This window comes from Perognathus longimembris, chromosome 1, assembly GCF_023159225.1.
Source record: "Perognathus longimembris pacificus isolate PPM17 chromosome 1, ASM2315922v1, whole genome shotgun sequence".
In the NCBI taxonomy this organism is placed as follows: Eukaryota; Metazoa; Chordata; class Mammalia; order Rodentia; family Heteromyidae; genus Perognathus; species Perognathus longimembris.
This window is the reverse complement of record NC_063161.1, coordinates 52,297,206-52,316,754: the sequence shown is the minus strand read 5'-3', so window position 1 is coordinate 52,316,754 and position 19,549 is coordinate 52,297,206. Positions and strand designations below refer to the sequence as shown.

Below are 19,549 nucleotides of genomic sequence, written 5' to 3'. Positions count from 1 at the left end.
CCTTTCCCTTTCCCCCCCTGAGGTGTTCAGTTCACTTACACCAAAGAGTTTTGCAAGTATTGCTTTTGTAATTGTTTGTCTTTTTTTTACCCTGTGTCTCTCAATTTTGGTATTCTCTTTCAATTTCCTACTTTTAATACCAGTATACACGGTTTCCAATATACTCAGATAAGATTACAGAGATAGTGTAGGTACTACAACCACAGGAATGTGATAAGAACATCATCAATAATAGAAGCTACAGATACAGATGGGACGTTGAAAGTAGTTACAACTGTGATATAACAATCATTTCCATAACATGGAGTTCATTTCACTTAGCATCATCTTATGTGTTCATAAGGGTATAGCTATTGGGCTCTTGTGATGCTCAGCTATTACTTACCTAAACTTGTACTAATTATTCCCAATAAGGGAGACCACAGAGTCCATGTTTCTTTGGGTCTGGATCACTTCATTTAGTATAATTTTTTCCAAGTCCTTCCATTTCCTTACAAATGGAACAATGTCATTCTTTCTGATAGAGGCATAAAATTCCATTGTGTATATGTACCACATTTTCCTGATCCATTCGTCTACTGAGGGGCGTCTGGGTTGGTTCCAGATTCTAGCTATGACAAATTGTCCTGCGATGAACATTGTTGTGCTGGTGGCATTACTGTGATTTTGTTTGTGGTCTTTTGGATAGATACCCAAAAGTGGGGCTGCTGGGTCATAGGGGAGTTCTATATTTAGCCTTCTGAGGAATCTCCATACTGCTTGCCAGAGTGGCTGAACCAGTTTACATTGTCACCAATGAAGTAGGGTTCCCTTTTGGCCACATCCCCTCCAACAACTGTTATTGTTAGTTTTCTTTTTTTTTTTTTTCAAATTTTTATTATCAAACTGATGTACAGAGAGGTTACAGTTTAATACATTAGGCATTGGATACATTTCTTGTACTGTTTGTTACCTTGTCCCTCATACTCCCCTCCTCCTCCCTCTTTCCCTTTCCCCCATGAGGTGAGAACCAGGAAGAAATGGATATTTTCCTAGAAAAAATAGATATCCCCAAACTCAACCATGAAGATTTAAACCTTCTGAACAGACCTATATCCAGTATTGAAATAGAAATGGCAGTAAGTGATCTCCCATCCAAGAAAAGCCCAGGTCCAGAAAGATTCACAGCAGAATTCCACAAGGCCATCAAAATAGATCTCACACCAATATTTCTCGAACTTTTCAATGAAATTGAAAGAGAAAGTTCACTACCAGACACATTCTATGAAGCCAGTATAACACTCATCCCAAAACCAGGCAAGGACTCATCACGGAAAGAGAACTATAAACTGATTTCCCTGATGAACATAGATGCAAAAATTCTCAACAAAATTCTGGCCAATCGACTTCAACAGGTCATCAAAAAAATCATACACCACGATCAAACTGGATTCATCCCAGGAATGCGACGTTGGTTTAATGTATGCAAGTCAATTAATGTAATCCACCACATCAATCGAAGCAAGGTAAAGAACCACATGGTTATATCTCTGGATACGGAAAAGGCATTTGATAAAATCCAGCACCCATTTATGCTAAAAGCCCTGGAAAAACTGGGATTCCAGGGAACACTCCTGAATATAATCAAGGCAGTTTATGACAAACCAACAGCAAGTATAATTCTAAATGGTGAAAAGCTAAAGCCATTCCATTTAAAATCAGGAGCAAGACAGGGGTGTCCACTCTCTCACCTTCTCATTTCATTAACTTCCTTCCCCAGGTTTTCCTCAATACCTATTATCCTTAAATTGGGCTTTCTGATCTTGTATTGAATCTCCTGGAGTGATCTGTTTTGTCGATTGGATTGGTTTTGTATTGATTTTAGATCTTTCTCCATAGATTCTAGGGAATCTTCAGCTCCTGAGATTTGATCCTCTGCTTCAGTTAGTCGGACTGCAGGCTAGCTACTTGATTCTGAATCTCTCTTCCTTGTGACTGGACTTTCCTTATGATTTCCATGTCCTTGCTATACTTATCTCTTAGGTCCTGAATGAACTTCTTTATTCATTAACTTCATTAATTTGGTTTTGAGTGCTGTCTTTCAAATCTAATAGCTGGGTAACTATCTTTTCGTTTGACTCTTGAAGTTCAATTAACTTTCTATTTGTGGAGGCCATGAATTTTTCCATTAATTTTTGCTTTGCCTCCTCACGCTCTAGAATAGTTGACTGAAGAGAATCAAACTTTTCTTTTTTCTTTTTTTTCAGTGTTTAAGGAGACATTAAGGTTTATCCTGATTGGCACATTATACTATGTGTACAAGGATGAAAACACCACAGAACCATCCATAACTACGCACCCCTCTTATGTATCAATTAAAAACATAATTCTTAACGATATTCTGCAAGTGCACAACCAATCTGCCACCCATTTTCTTCCTTGTCATGTTTCTCCAGCTCAAATGAGATCTTTTACATGCAATGGTCTCAGGAGCAATGCTTGATGGGAAGTCTACTGGGACATTCCATTCTAGGGCATAAGAGAAGAGCTGCACTGCTTTATTATCAATTGCTAGCTCTCCAAAGACACCGGTTATTTCTTGGTAAATAAGTGGAAGGCAAGTACAGAAAATTGGACCCTTCCTAGAAAACATTCAAAATCAGTACTAGCAAGGATGAAAGACACTTGGCTCTATTTTACTGCAAAGAGCTCATTCCTCAGGACCACATTTCTGCCCCGTATCTTTGGGTTCTCTCTCTCTTTCTTAAAAAATTTTTATTATCAAACTAATGTACAGAGAGGTTACAGTTTCTTACGTTAGGCATTGGATACATTTCTTGTACTGTTTGTTACCTCGTCCCTCATACCCCCTCCTCCTCCCTCTTTCCCTTTCCCCCATGAGGTGTTCAGTTCACTTACACCAAAGAGTTTTGCAAGTAGTGCTTTTGTAGTTGTTTGCCTTTTTTTACCCTGTGTCTCTCAATTTTGGTATTCCTTTTCAATTTCCTAGTTCTAATACCAGTATAGACGGTTTCCAATATACTCAGATAAGATTACAGAGATAGTGTAGGTACAACCACAGAAGGTGATACAAGAACATCAATAATAGAAGCTACATATACACATGGGACGTTGAAAGTAGTTACAACTGTGATATAACAATCGTTTCCATAACATGGAGTTCATTTCACTTAGCGTCATCTTATGTGTTCATAAGGGTATAGCTATTGAGCTGTTGTGATCCTCTGCTGTGATTTGCCTAAACCTGTGCTAATTATTCCCAATAAGGGAAACTATAGAATACATATTTCTTTGGGTCTGGCTCACTTCACTTAGTATAATTTTTTCCAAGTCCTTCCATTTCCTTACAAATGGGGTAATGCCATTCTTTCTGATAGAGGCATAAAATTCCATTGTGTATATGTACCACATTTTCCTGATCCATTCTTCTACTGAGGGGCATCTGGGTTGGTTCCAGATTCTAGCTATGACAAATTGTGCTGCGATGAACATTGTTGTTCTGGTGGCTTTAATGTGATTTTGTTTGTTGTTTTTTGGATAGATACCCAAAAGTGGGGTTGCTGGGTCATTGGGGAGTTCTATATTTAGCCTTCTGAGGAATCTCCATACTGCTTGGCAGAGTGGCTGAAGCAGTTTACATTCCCTCCAACAATGAAGTAGGGTTCCCTTTTGGCCACATCCCCTCCAAAAATTGTTATTGTTAGTTTTCTTTCTTTCTTTCTTTTTTTTTTCTTCTTCAAATTTTTATTATCAAACTGATGTACGGAGAGGTTGCAGTTTCATATGTTAGGCATTACATTTCTTGTACTGTTTGTTACCTCATCCCTCATACCCCCCTCTCTCTTCCCCCTTTCCCTTTCCCTTTCCCCCCATGAGGTGTTCAGTTCACTTACACCAAACAGTTTTGCAAGTAGTGCTTTTGTAGTTCTTTGTCTTTTTTACCCTGTGTCTCTCAATTTTGGTATTTCCTTTCAATTTCCTAGTTCTAATACCAGTATAGATGGTTTCCAATATACTCAGATAAGATTACGGAGATAGTGTAGGTACAACCACAGAAGGTGATACAAGAACATCAATAATAGAAGCTACATATACACATGGGACGTTGAAAGTAGTTACAACTGTGATATAACAATCATTTCCATAACATGGAGTTCATTTCACTTAGCGTCATCTTATGTGTTCATAAGGGTATAGCTATTGAGCTGTTGTGATCCTCTGCTGTGATTTGCCTAAACCTGTGCTAATTATTCCCAATAAGGGAAACTATAGAATACATATTTCTTTGGGTCTGGCTCACTTCACTTAGTATAATTTTTTCCAAGTCCTTCCATTTCCTTACAAATGGGGCAATGTCATTCTTTCTGATAGAGGCATAAAATTCCATTGTGTATATGTACCACATTTTCCTGATCCATTCTTCTACTGAGGGGCATCTGGGTTGGTTCCAGATTCTAGCTATGACAAATTGTGCTGCGATGAACATTGTTGTTCTGGTGGCTTTAATGTGATTTTGTTTGTTGTTTGTTGGATAGATACCCAAAAGTGGGGTTGCTGGGTCATTGGGGAGTTCTATATTTAGCCTTCTGAGGAATCTCCATACTGCTTGGCAGAGTGGCTGAAGCAGTTTACATTCCCTCCAACAATGAAGTAGGGTTCCCTTTTGGCCACATCCCCTCCAAAAATTGTTATTGTTAGTTTTCTTTCTTTCTTTCTTTTTTTTTTCTTCTTCAAATTTTTATTATCAAACTGATGTACGGAGAGGTTGCAGTTTCATATGTTAGGCATTACATTTCTTGTACTGTTTGTTACCTCGTCCCTCATACCCCCCTCTCTCTTCCCCCTTTCCCTTTCCCTTTCCCCCCATGAGGTGTTCAGTTCACTTACACCAAAAAGTTTTGCAAGTAGTGCTTTTGTAGTTCTTTGTCTTTTTTACCCTGTGTCTCTCAATTTTGGTATTTCCTTTCAATTTCCTAGTTCTAATACCAGTATAGATGGTTTCCAATATACTCAGATAAGATTACGGAGATAGTGTAGATACAACCACAGGAAGGTGATACAAGAACATCAACAATAGTAGAAGGTACAGATACACATGGGACGTTGAAAGTAGATAAAACTGTGGTATAACAATCATTTCCATAACATGGAGTTCATTTCACTTAGCATCATCTTATGTGTTCATAAAGGTATATCTATTGGGCTGTTGTGATCCTCTGCTGTGACTTGCCTATACCTGTACTAAATATTCCCAATAAGGGAGAACATAGAGTCCATCTTTCTTTGGGTCTGGCTCACTTCACTTAGTATAATTTTTTCCAAGTCCTTCCATTTCCTTACAAATGGGACAATGTCATTCTTTCTGATAGAGGCATAAAATTCCATTGTGTATATGTACCTCATTTTCCTGATCCATTCATCTACTGAGGAGCATCTGGGTTGGTTCCAGATTCTAGCTAAGATAAATTGCGCTGCGATGAACATTGTTGTGCTGGTGGCTTTACTGTGATTTTGTTTGTGGTTTTTTGGATAGATACCTAAAAGTGGGGCTGCTGTGTCATAGGGGGAGTTCTATATTTAGCCTTCTGTGGATTCTCCATACTGCTTGCCAGAGTGGCTGAAGCAGTTTACATTCCCACCAACAATGAAGTAGGGTTCCCTTTTGGCCACATCCCCTTCAACAATTGTTATTGTTAGTTGTTTTTTTTTTTATAGGATATGTCAACGTTTATTATTCATCAGTCATGTTTGATGAAAAGCATCATGATTATATGCTTGGAAAATCCTGACACCCATTTTCCAGGGAGTGTTGATCATAATTTAAAGGTTATTTTCTCCAGCCTAATAAGGAAACCCATTGTAAAGCTACAACAGTTATATACTAAAGCAATACCTAATTACATGCTATCCATAGTCCCATGAAACAATAATTGCTCCTAATTCCTGATGCAAGGCACTTCAAAGCACTTGCACAAAATGTCCATGTAAACAGCAATATAGTGTACTATTTAAATAACACAAATGTCCTGTACACAGCTTGACCTAGGCTTTAAGGAAAATAAAATCCATTATCACAACAGCTAAAAGACCTGTTAAGGTTCACAACAATTAGTCACTCATTATAAATATAAGAACAGGCTCTAAAACCTTCTGCAGAGGACATAAAAACCTCACATTTTATTCTGCCAAACCAACATGCTCTCTGGGTATACACTGGTATAAGGCCTGACTATTCAAGAGTGACTAGGAGTGGCTGTGCATGGTATTTCTGTAAACCCAGCTTTAATATCCGCCAGGCCAAAGGTCTGGACCATTTGTAGCACCACAGAAAATGCTTTAGAAAATCATCAAGGTGGGCTGGGGATATGGCCTAGTGGCAAGAGTGCCTGCCTCATATACATGAGGCCCTGGGTTCGATTCCCCAGCACCACATATACAGAAAATGGCCAGAAGTGGCGCTGTGGCTCAAGTGGCAGAGTGCTAGCCTTGAGCAAAAAAGAAGCCAGGGATAGTGCTGAGGCCCTGAGTCCAAGCCCCAGGACTGGCAAAAAAAAAAAAAAAAAAAAAAAAAAAAAAAGAAAATCATCAAGGTGCAGAATTCAAATCAACCTTTCTGCAAGTTTCATTTAGCAAGGATACACAGAAAGGGTTTTTAGTTGTTGGCTTGTTTCACCTAACAAGGAAAACTACCATTTTAGTACATCTCATGTACACAGAGCACCAGTTTAAATAAGATTATGGAACATTTCAGCATCTTGTTGCTTAGCCTTACTGTCCATGTCGCCACTTTCCATGGCCTCCTTAAAGCCAAGGAGAGTAAAATTAGAAAGGTGATAAATACTGGCAAAGAGATTCAGTACCTTTCCTATCAGATTTATGCCTTTCAAGTAAAACATGTACTAGTGACACTGTCTGGAGCCTCCCAGTGCAACAGCGCGTGCCTTTGGGAGGCACAGCAGTGAGGACAGGACAGGGCTCGGTGTCCTGTGAGGGAAGGCCACTTGGCCTTGCCACTGCAAGGCTACATGCTGTGTTTCTGCTACTTAGCAATCTCACTCCTCCCTAAGATGGGTAAGCAAAGAGGTCTGAGTGTGACCACAATCAGAGTGCCCTGAGTTTACCCTCAGTACCCAAACCTACTACAGGAGATGTCACAGTAAGCTTCCTTCGTGGAGACCCACGTTCGCCTCCTTCCCAGCAGTGCTGCTTAATGTTAGCCTGGCCTGCTTAGGCAGTCAAAGGAAAAAACAACATATCTAGGCCTTTGCACAATTAATAATCAACTATAAATATTCAGACTGTTGCATATACAGGTTAAATCGAGTCCCAAAAGAAAATCAAGTTTCTTCATAAAATGGATTACACATATATATGTAAAAAAAACTGGAATGTAGTTAATTCAAATACAAAAATGCATATACAAAACCCTACCTTTTCTTCCCAAACTACTGAGGTTCACACAATTGAATCTACTATACAACTGTTCTGTACTGTACTGTAATTACACTACTAGAGTAAAGTACTAAGAAAAGACTTCAGTTCGGCAAACTGAGGTTCTGTGTCTTGAGAGCCGCAATAAAACTGCGGCACTGAGGCTGAGCTGAGAGGCTCCATCCTTAAGCACAGCTTCCTTCTTCCTGTTCCTGTGTCCCACAGTGATTGATGAAGGAAGGGATCTGCTCTGTAAATGACTGGGTCATCCACTGCCCATTGGGGATGTCAGGGAAAGCAGATTCTCCTTGTAGCTGCACCCTGTTGGCTGTTAGCCCATCTGAGAAGCTGCAGGGCTCCGTGCTGCCGCCCGGATTTTCACCATAGGCGCCTCCATATGCAGCTTCATATTGGATCGTACTTTCCTTCCTTTACTGCCATCTTCTTTGCATGCTCTTGGGCAAGCTGTAGGTCGAATGTATACTGCACCTCCTGAACATCTGTGTTTCGTTCAATGCCTTGCAATTGATCTCTCAAGTCCTTCAGCTTAATATAGTAATGGAGTTTGTCCTGGGCTCGGGGAAACTGAGCACATCGTGCACTGGATGATGGCATCACGTAGCACAGAGTCTCAGTGTCTGGGATCTTATGGGGTTGAAGCCCAAATTCCAAGTTCTTAACTCTCACTCCAAAAACTTCTTTACTAAAAATTTCATAAATACATTTTCCATTAAACACTGCTATTCGTGGCTGGTATTTCTGTAATTTCTGTACTAGAATACGCCCTCCTTCACGAAATTCTTTACTGGAAAGATCCTTGCTGCCTGGTGTTGTGAAACCAATGCCATATTTCCCTGGCAGGGTGTGGTCATCCATGTGATTCAGCTGAACCTCACTTAGCCCAGACATAAACAGGCACTACCAGAAATGGTTTCCAGGTGCAGAGTAATGATGCCCTTTGTAAGCAGCCATTAGTCCTGGGTTTATGCTAATAATCACAATATCCAGATTGAAAGTTAAAATATCAGGGAGAGTCTTGGTCAAAAGTTCCACTTCAGAAACACCATTGAAGCGGTCTACTTTTCTTTTCACTTTAAATGTATCTGTGATTTTATTTTATTTTATTTTATTTTATTTTTTTATTTTTATTTTTTTTTTATTGTTTGAAGTCACAAGTACTTTTATTTTTTATTTATTTTTTTTTCTCAAATTTTTATTATCAAACTGACGTACAGAGAGGTTACAGTGTCATACGTTGGGCATTGGATACATTTCTTGTACTGTTTGTTGCCTTGTCCCTCATGCCCCCCTCCCTCCCCCCTTTCCCTCCCCCCCCCAGTTGTTCAGTTCACTTACAGCAAACAGTTTTACAAGTATTGCTTTTGTAGTTATTTCTCTTTTTTTACCCTGTGTCTCTCGAATTTGGTATTCCCTTTGAATTTCCTACTTCCAATACCAGTAAACACGGTTTCCAATATACTCAGATAAGATTACAGAGATAGTGTAGGTACAAACATAGGAGGGTGATACAAAACATCATCAATAATAGAAACTACACATACACATAGGACGTTGAAAGTAGTTATAACTGTGATATATCACTTGTTTCCATATCATGGAGTTCATTTCACTTAGCATCATCTTATGTGTTTCTAAGGGTATAGCTATTGGGCCTTGTGATGCTCTGCTATGGCTTGCCTAAACCTGTACTAATTATTCCCAGTAAGGGAGGCCATAGAGTCCATGTTTCTTTGGGTCTGGCTCACTTCACTTAGTATAACTTTTTCCAAGTCCTTCCATTTCCTTACAAATGGAACAATGTCATTCTTTCTGATAGAGGCATAAAATTCCATTGTGTAAATGTACCACATTTTCCTGATCCATTCATCTATGGAGGGGCATCTGGGTTGGTTCCAGCTTCTCGCTATGACAAACTGTGCTGCGATGAACATTGTTGTGCTGGTGGCATTACTGTGATTTTGTTTGTGGTCTTTTGGATAGATACCCAACAGTGGGGCTGCTGGGTCATAGGGGAGTTCTATATTGAGCCTTCTGAGGAATCTCCATACTGCTTGCCAGAGTAGCTGAACCAGTTTACATTCCCACCAACAATGAAGTAGGGTTCCCTTTTGGCCACATCCCCTCCAACAATTGTTATTATTAGTTTTCTTGATATATGACATTCTTGCTGGGGTGAGATGGAATCTCAATGTTGTTTTGATTTGCATTTCCTTTATGGCCAGTGATGTAGAGCATTTTTTCATATGTCTATTGGCCATTCTCATTTCCTCATCAGAGAAGTTTCTTTGTAAGTCTTTAGCCCACTTGATGAGGGGGCTATTTGTTCTTTGCAGTTTTGTTTTGGAAGAAGGTAATTTTTTTAGTTCTGCATATATTTTAGAGATGAGGCCTTTGTCTGTTGAATGTCCGGTAAAGATTTTCTCCCAGTCTGTGGGCTTTCTGTTTATCTTGAGAGCTATATCCTTTGCCGTGCAGAAGCTCTGAAGTTTGATGCAGTCCCATTTGTCCAACCTTTCTTTGATTTGTAGCATTTCAGGGTTTTTGTTAAGGAAGTTCTGTCCTGTGCCAAGGAGCCCAAGTGTTTCTCCTACTCCTTCCTTTAGTGTCTTCAGGGTGCCTGTTTTGATTTCAAGGTCTTTAATCCATTTGGAATTGATTTTGGTGCAGGGTGATATATAAGGATCTAGTTTTAGTTTGTTGCATGTGTTGAGCCAGTTTTGCCAGCACCACTTGTTAAAGAGGCTATCTTTCTTCCATACTATTGTTTTAGCTCCTTTATCAAAGATTAAGTAGGCATAGTTCTGTGGGTTTAATTCTGGGTTTTCAATTCTGTTCCATTGGTCTTCAGGTCTGTTCCGGTGCCAATACCAAGCTGTTTTTATTACTATAGCTTTATAATACAGCTTGAAGTTGGGTATTGTAATTCCTCCAGCACTGTTCTTTCTGCTTAGGAGTGTTTTTGCTATTCTAGGTCTTTTATTATTCCATATGAATTTCTGGATTGCTTCCTCTATTTCATTAAAGAATGGTGTTGGGATATTAATGGGTATTGCATTGAATTTGTAGATAGCCTTTGGCAATATTGCCATTTTGATTATATTAATCCTCCCAATCCAGGAGCATGGGAGGTTTTTCCATTTTCTTAGTTCTGACTTAATTTCATTTTTCAAGCTTTTAAAGTTCTCTTCAAAGAGGTCTTTCACTTCTTTGGTTAAGGTTATTCCTAGGTATTTTATGTTTTTGGGGGCTATTGCAAAAGGAGTTGCTTTCCTGATTTCAGCCTCGGTCTTCGGGTTGTTAGCATAGAGAAAGGCCGTTGATTTTTGAAGGTTTATTTTATATCCTGCAACTTTGCCAAAGTTTTGTATCAGCTCTAGTAGCTTGGGGGTAGAGTCTATGGGATTCTTTAGGTATAGGATCATGTCATCTGCGAAGAGAGAAAGTTTAACTTCATCTTTTCCTATTTGGATCCCCTTTATATTCTCTTCTTGCCTAATTGCTCTGGCTAGGAATTCTAGTACTATGTTGAAGAGCAGGGGAGAGAGTGGACATCCCTGCCTTGTTCCTGATTTTAAAGGGAATGGCTTTAGTTTTTCACCATTTAGAGTTATGCTTGCTGTTGGTTTGTCATAAACTGCCTTGATTATATTCAGGAATGTTCCCTGGAATCCCAGTTTTTCCAGGGCTTTTAGCATAAATGGGTGCTGGATGTTATCGAACGCTTTTTCCGCATCCAGCGATAAAACCATGTGGTTCTTTACCTTGCTCTGGTTGATGTGGTGGATTACATTAATTGACTTGCGTATATTAAACCAGCTTTGCATCCCTGGGATGAATCCAGTTTGATCGTGGTGTATGATTTTTTTGATGACCTGTTGAAGTCGATTGGCCAGAATTTTGTTGAGAATTTTTGCATCTATGTTCATCAGGGAGATTGGTCTGTAGTCCTCTTTCCGTGATGAGTCTCTGCCTGGTTTTGGGATGAGGGTTATACTGGCTTCATAAAATGAGTCTGGCAGTGAACGTTCTCTTTCAATTTCATTGAAGAGTTTGAGAAATATTGGAGTGAGTTCTGTTTTGAAGGCCTTGTAGAATTCTGCGGTGAATCCATCTGGACCTGGGCTTTTCTTGGATGGGAGATCATTTATTGCTGTTTCTATTTCAATACTGGATATGGGTCTGTTTAGAAGGTTTAAGTCTTCATAGTTGAGTTTGGGGGTATCAATTTTTTCTAGGAAATCATCCATTTCTTCCAAGTTCTCGAATTTGTTGGCATAAAGGTTTGCAAAATAGTCCCTTATTATTTTCTGAATTTTGGTTATTTCTGTGGTGATGCTACCTGTTTCATCTCTTATCTTGTTTATTTGAGTGTGCTGCCTTCGTTCTTTGGTCAGGTTTGCCAGGGGTCTGTCTATCTTGTTGAGTTTTTCAAAGAACCAACTCTTTGTTTTGTTGATTCTTTCGATGGTTTTTTTCGTCTCTAATTGATTTAATTCTGATTTGATTTTAATTATTTGCTTCCGTCTATTGACTTGGGGTTTGGCTTGCTGTTCTCTCTCCAGAAAATTAAGGTGCTTCCTTAAATTACTGAGTTGCTGTTTCTCCAGTTTGTTGATGTATGTACTCAGAGATATAAATTTTCCTCTGAGTACTGCCTTTGCTGTGTCCCAAATGAGCTGGTACTTTGTGCCCTCAACTTGGTTGAAGTCCATAAACATTTGAATTTCTGTTTTAATTTCTTCAATGATCCACTGATGGTTCAGCAGTGTGTTCTTTAGTCTCCATGAATTGTGGGATTTTCTGTGGTGGCTGAATGAGTTGAGCTCTAATTTTATTCCATTGTGGTCTGAAAGAATGCATGGAATGATTTTGATACTTCTGAATTTGTACAGCTTTTCTTTGTGCCCTAAGATGTGATCTATTTTGGAGAATGTTCCGTGTGCTGCCGAAAAGAATGTGTATTCTGTCCTTGCTGGGTGGAATATTCTGTAGATGTCGATTAAGTCTAGTTGGTCTATGCAATTGTTTAGTTCTGTGGTTTCTTTGTTCAGTTTTTGGCGTGTTGATCTGTCCAGAGGTGATAGTGGAGTGTTAAAGTCCCCCACTATCATTGTGTTTGGGTCTATGAATGTTTTTAGAGCCAGTAGTGTTTGTTTGATGAAGTTGGGTGCTCCTGCATTTGGCGTGTAGATATTTAGGATGGTTATTTCTTCCTGTTGGAGAGATCCTTTTACTAGTATGTAGTAACCTTCTTTGTCTCTTCTTACCTTTTTTAATTTGAAGTCAATTTTGTCTGATACTAGGATTGCAACTCCAGCCTGCTTATGGGGGCCATTTGCTTGATAGATTTGTTTCCAGCCTTTCACTTTTAGAAGATGTTTACTTTTGCTGGATAGATGTGTCTCTTGGAGGCAGCAGAAAGATGGATCTTGATTTTTGATCCAACTTATGAGCCTATGTCGTTTGATTGGAGAATTAAGTCCATTAATGTTGACAGTTAGGATTGAGAGGTGATCGTTTGTTCCTTTCATTATCACTGTCTTGTTTAAAGCTGTGTCTTCCCATTTCTTGATCTAGTGTTTACTAATTAGGGTTCATTTCTCTGTCTGTGTTGGGATCCTGATTATTTTCCCTGTATAGTACATCTTTAAGGATTTTGTGTAAAGCTGGTTTGGTGGAGATATATTGTTTCAGTTTTTCCTTATTGTGGAAGACTTTTATTTGACCTTCGGCTATGAAGGAGAGTTTGGCGGGGTACAGAATTCTTGGTTGGTAGTTATTTTTATTTAGAGTTTGGTATACTTCATTCCAGGCTCTCCTTGCTTTCATGGTCTCTGCTGAGAAGTCTGGGGGTAATTCTGATTGCTTTTCCTTTATATGTGATTGTTTTCTTTGCCCTAACAGCTTTGAGTATTTTTTCCTTGCACTCTGCTGAAGCTGTTTTGATCACAATGTGTCGGTGGGAAGTCCTATTCTGGTCTGGTCGATTTGGGGTTCTAAATGCTTCTTGTATCTGTATAGGCCTTTCCTTCTGGATATTTGGGAAGTTCTCAGCTAATATTCTGTTAAATAGGTTGCCTATCCCATTAACCTCTTTCTCCAAGTTTTCCTCAATACCTATTATCCTTAAATTGGGCTTCCTGATTGTGTCTTGAATCTCCTGTAGCGATCTGTTTTGTTGCTTGGACTGGATTTGTATTGATTTTTGATCTTTCTCCATAGAATCTAAGGAATCTTCAGCTCCTGAGATTCGATCCTCTGCTTCAGTTAGTCGTGACTGTAGGCTAACTACTTGATTTCGAATCTCTTTTCCTTCTGACTGGTCTTTCCTGATGTTTTCCATGTCATTTCTTAGGTCCTGTATGGACTTCTTTACTTCATTAACTTCATTACTTTGGTTTTGAGTGTTGTCTCTCAAATCTTTAAGTTGGGTAGCTATCTTTTCATTTGACTCTTGAAGCTCACTTATCTTTCTATTTGTGGATGCCATGAAATTCTCCATTAATTTTTGCTTTGCCTCCTCACGCTCTAACATAATTGACTGAAGAGATTCAAACTTTTCATTTATCACGTTTATCAGTAAACTTTGTAGAGCATTTTGGGGGTTTTCTTCTATGTTTTTGATTGACTGCTCTGCTTCCTGCTTGTTTTGGGTGGGGGATAAGACTTCATTATTTGCCATCTTTCTTGTGTTTCTTCTGCCCATTTGAATTGGGAATGCCAGTCTACCAGCACCTGTGAGCACTGTTTAAGACCCAAAGCAGCCCTTACCACGCACTGTTGTGTAAATCTTACAATTTCACAATTATAAACAGATAACTTGTATACCTGTCTATAAAGTTAGATTTGGTGTTCCTAAGGAATACAATATCAATATAACATCTGATCCTGGGCCCTGTATTCAGTAGTTACTTATTTACTGTTACAACCTTATACGCAATTCTTATTTTTATATTAAGTTCTATTAGGACTGGCTTTCTCTATGAACCCCTTTGATTCACTCGTATTAAGCTGGGATATCCTCTATCCAATAACCAGGAGTCAATGGAACCTGGAGGTCCAGGCAGTAAGTCCGGAGGGTAAGTTGGAGGTAGTAAAGAGAATAGAGTAAAGTGAATTGGGGGGGGGGGGGGGTGGTGATTTTGGTTTAGTTTCAGTGACGTGGAAATGTGGAGAAGAGTAGAATCAGTAGAAAGAACATTCATAAAATGACAGACACTGGAGAGTTAGCAGAAAAGGGTGTAGGTGTTATTTATAGGAAAGTAATTTTTATAGGAAGAGGACGCAACGAGAGAAATGAAGTAAAAAAACTGGAAGACAGATACACAAAACAGAGAAAAATTATTTAACACGGAAGTATAAGTAAATAAAAAGGAAAATAACAGAAAAGGAGCAAACCTAGCAAATAAACAAACACAAAAAAAAACTTGATAAAACAAACCAGTAAAAATGGAAAACAAACAAACAAACAAACAAAAAAAAAAAAACAGCCAATGATGTTTCAGGTGTGAAAAAATTAAAAAGAAAATTTAAAAGAAAAGTTAAAAAAAAAAAAAGTTTGAAAAGAAAAAGAAACCAGTCTCTCGTTTCCCTGCAATGGACTGCAGTCTATTTTCCTGATTGGCTGGTTTGACTTGATTTCAGTTGGCAAGGGGTGGTTCTGTTCTGACTTTCTCCCCTGTTGGTGCAATCGTGGGTCTCTGAGGTTCGCACAGCTTGCAGGCAGGCCTTGGGCGTCCTCTGTCGATGGGGACGTGGGCAGTCACAGGAACTGTGGCTCCTCTGTCTGCTGTGGGGCCGCTGCCTTTGATGCCTGGACTTGACTAGACTGTGAACTCAGCAGAGCGTGGCGCCTCTAGCCTGTTTTGCTCCACTAAGAGTTGCTTGCCTGAGGGAGGCGGCCTCCTTGGCATAGGTAGCTATGGAATGCAGCTCCGTTTTGGGCTGGGAATTAGTTTCCTCTGTGAGAGGACCGTTTAGCTGTCCCCGGAACTGTTTGTTCCTCCGTCTGTTGTTTCCGCGCCCCTGGTAGCTGCTCGCAGCTTTTGCTTTAAGTTTAGAAGTTCCGGCGGGCAGGGCGGGGCTTCTCTGGCTAGGCCCCGGACTCGCCTCCCACCAGGGCAGGGGGCGTTCTTCTGGGCGGAGCTGGTTCTCACTGATTCCGCCCCTCCTGCCCTTTTCAAAGATGGCTTTTTTGACTTCGCTTTCCCCAGGCCCGCTTCAGTTCCAGTCTGGTCTGACCCTATGCCAGTGGCAAAGATGGCGCTTTGCTCTGGCGGTGGGGACAGGGATCCCTTCCAGAAGCTGGACTGTGGGCACAAGCGAGAGTAATTTTTTTTTTTTTTTTGTTTTGCGGGGTACTCACGCTGTCTCTGCGATGTCAGGTCCTCCGTGCTCGGCTGCCGGCTGGAGTATTTCTCGCTTTAGGTGCGCGGAGTGCTGGGGGCTGTGCCCGGCACTGTGCCGGAGCCGGCTCTGGCGCGGCGGCGGGACGCCGCCCAGAGCTCAAAGCTGTGTTTTCAGACCAGCAAAGTCGATTTTTCCTTCCTGTAGAGAATCCCTGTACTGTTAGAACTTACTTTGGCTGTCTATCTCGGAGAAACAGTTTCTATGAGGTAAGAAAACTACGGTATCGGAGGGAGCTCTGCAGGGCACAGCCGCTCCTCCGCCGTCTTCCTGTAAAGGTGTATCTGTGATTTTTTTTCTTGCTTTTCTTTTGATTTTTTTGACTTGCCCGATTTTTTTGAGTCAGCAGATTTTTTTGGGTTCCACGGTTTTTTTTGGTTCTACTGGTTTTTTGGGTGCTGTTGTTCGAGCTTTTCTTTTCCTTCCTTTTGGAGCCTCTGGTGCAGGTTCCTGGGCGGGAGCTGGTGCAGGAACTTCTACTGGCATTTGTTGCTCAGTTATGACTGCCATGGTAGGAGCTTCGGCCATCATTTGTTGAAATGGAAATGAGTAAAAAGCTTGAGCTTGTTCAAGCGAATAGCTGCCCGCATCCGGTGTGTCCATGCCCAGCGGCCGCTGGTGCGGGCAGCTCCTTCAACCCGGCAGACTCTTGGCGGCTGGTCCCTGCGGTTGGGCGATGGGCGCGTGGCGACTCGACACCGGTGCTTGGGCTTGATGGCCGCAGGACCCGACAGCAACTGTAGTTTTCTTGATATAGGACATTCTTACTGAGGTTAGATGGAATCTCAATGTTGTTTTGATTTGCATTTCTTTTATGGCCAGTGATGTAGAGCACTTTTTCATATGTCTCTTGGCCATTCTCATTTCCTCATCAGAGAAGTCTCTTTTTAAGTCTTTAGCCCACATGATGAGGGGGCTATTGGTTCTTTGCGGTTTTGTTTTGGAGGAAGGTAATTTTTTTAATTCTGCATATATTTTAGATATGAGGCCTTTGTCCGTTGAATGGCCGGTAAAGATCTTCTCCCAGTCTGTGGGCTTTCTGTTTATCATGCGAGCTATGTGTTTGCCTTGCAGAAGCTCTGCAGTTTGATGCAGTCCCAATTGTTCAACCTTTCCTTGATGTGTAGCCTTTCTGGGTCTTTATTAAGGAAGTTCTGTTCTGCGCCAAGGAGCCCAAGTGTTTCTCCTATTCCTTTCTTTAGTGTTTTCAGGGTGTCTGTTTTGATTTCGAGGTCTTTAATCCATTTGGAATTGATTTTGGTGCAGGGTGATATATAAGGATCGAGTTTTAGTTTGTTGCATGTGTTGAACCAGTTTTGCCAGCACCATTTGTTAAAGAGACTATCTTTCTTCCAAACTATTGTTTTAGCTCCTTTATCAAAGATTAAGTAGGCATAGTTCTGTGGGTTCATTTCTGGGTCTTCAATTCTGTTCCATTGGTCTTCAGGCCTGTTCCAGTACCAATACCAAGCTGTTTTTATTACTGTAGCTTTATAATATAGCTTGAATTTGGGTATTGTAATTTCTCCAGCACTGTTCTTTCTGCTTAGGATTGTTTTTGCTATACTGGGTCTTTTATTGTTCCATATGAATTTCTGGATTGCCTCCTCTATTTCATTAAAAAATGGTGTTGGGATATTAATGGGTATTGCATTGAATTTGTAGATCGCCTTTGGCAATATTGCCATTTTAATTATATTAATCCTCCCAATCCAGGAGCATGGGAGGTTTTTCCATTTCCTTAGTTCTGACTTAATTTCCTTTTTCAAGCTTTTAAAGTTCTCATCAAAGAGGTCTTTCACTTCTTTGGTTAAGGTTATTCCTAGGTACTTTATGTTTTTGGGGGCTATTGCAAAAGGAGTACATTCCTGATTTCCACCTGGGTCTTCGGGTCATTAGCATAGAGAAAGGCCGTTGATTTTTGAGGGTTTATTTTATATCCTGCACCTTTGGCAAAGTTTTGGATCAGCTCTAGTAGCTTGGGGGTAGAGTCTATGGGGTTCTTTAGGTATAGGATCATGTCATCTGCAAAGAGAGAAAGTTTAACTTCATCTTTTCCTATTTGGATCCCCTTTATATTTTCTTCTTGCTTAATTGCTCTGGCTAGGAATTCTAATACTATGTTGAAGAGCAGGGGAGAGAGTGGACATCCCTGCCTTGTTCCTGATTTTAAAGGGAATGGCTTTAGTTTTTCACCATTTAGAGTTATGCTTGCTGTTGGTTTGTCATAAACAGCCTTGATTATATTCAGGAATGTTCCCTGGAATCCCAGTTTTTCCAGGGCTTTTAGCATAAATGGGTGCTGGATTATATTGAACGTTTTTTCCGCATCCAGAGATAAAACCATGTGGTTCTTTACCTTGCTCCTGTTGATATGGTGGATTACATTAATTGACTTGCGTATATTAAACCAACTTTGCATCTCTGGGATGAATCCAGTTTGATCGTGGTGTATGATTTTTTTGATGACCTGTTGAAGTCGTTTGGCCAGAATTTTGTTGAGAATTTTTGCGTCTATATTCATCAGGGAAATTGGTCTATAGTCCTCTTTCCGTGATGAGTCCCTGCCTGGTTTTTGGATGAGGGTTACACTGGCTTCGTACATTGTGTCTGGTAGTGAACGTTCTCTTTCAATTTCATTGAAGAGTTTGAGAAATATTGGTGTGAGTTCTGTTTTGAAGGCCTTGTGGAATTCTGCAGTGAATCCGTCTGGACCTGGGCTTTTCTTGGATGGGAGATCACATATTGCCGTTTCTATTTCAATACTGGATATGGGTCTGTTTAGAAGGTTTAAATCTTCATGGTTGAGTTTGGATATATGAATTTTTTCTAGGAAATCATCCATTTCTTCCAAGTTCTCGAATTTGTTGGCATAAAGGTTTGCAAAAGAGTTCCTTATTATTTTTTGAATTTTGGTTATTTCTGTGGTGATGTTACCTGTTTCATCTCTTATCTTGTTTATTTGAGTGTGCTGCCTTCGTTTTTTGTCAGATTTGCCAGGGGTCTGTCTATCTTGTTGAGTTTTTTAAAGAACCAACTCTTTGTTTTGTTGATTCTTTCGATGGTTTTTTTCATCTCTAATTGATTTAAATCTGATTTCTTTTTAATTATTTGCTTTTGTCTATTGACTTGGGGTTTGGCTTGTTGTTCTCTTTCAAGGAAATTAAGTTGCTTCCTTATATTATTGAGTTGCTGTTTCTCCAGTTTGTTGGTGTATGCACTCAGAGATATAAATTTTCCTCTGAGTACTGCATTTGCTGTGTCCCAAGGGAGCTGTTACTTTGTGTCCTCATCTTGGTAGAATTCCATAAACATTTGAATATACGTTTTAATTTCTTCATTGACCCACTGATGGTTCAGCAGTGTGTTGTTGTTTAGTCTCCATGAATTGTAGGATTTTCTGTGGTGGCTGTTTGAGTTGAGCTTTAATTTTATTCCATTGTGGTCTGAGAGAATGCAGGGAATGGTTTTGATACTTCTGAATTTGTACAGATTTCTTTGTGCCCTAAGATGTGATCTATTTTGGAGAATGTTCCATGTGTTGCGGAGAAGAATGTGTATTCTGTTGTTGCTGGGTGGAATATTCTGTAGATATCGGTTAAGTCTAGTTGTCTATGCAATTATTTAGTTCTGTGGTTTCTTTGTTCAGTTTTTGGCGTGTTGATCTGTCCAGTGGTGATAGTGGAGTGTT

The 19,549-nt window shown here is 40.0% G+C and overlaps 1 pseudogene across 1 annotated transcript; it reads right to left on the bottom strand.

Moving 5' to 3' along the window:
* Window positions 1–6,973: 6,973 nt before the first annotated feature.
* On the bottom strand, window positions 6,974–16,461 carry LOC125354749 (annotated as a pseudogene). The gene is made up of 2 exons (XR_007211536.1): window positions 16,155–16,461; window positions 6,974–8,544 (listed from the first exon to the last, which is right to left on the bottom strand). The product of XR_007211536.1 is annotated as a G/T mismatch-specific thymine DNA glycosylase-like (transcript).
* Between the last annotated feature and the right edge of the window lie 3,088 nt (window positions 16,462–19,549).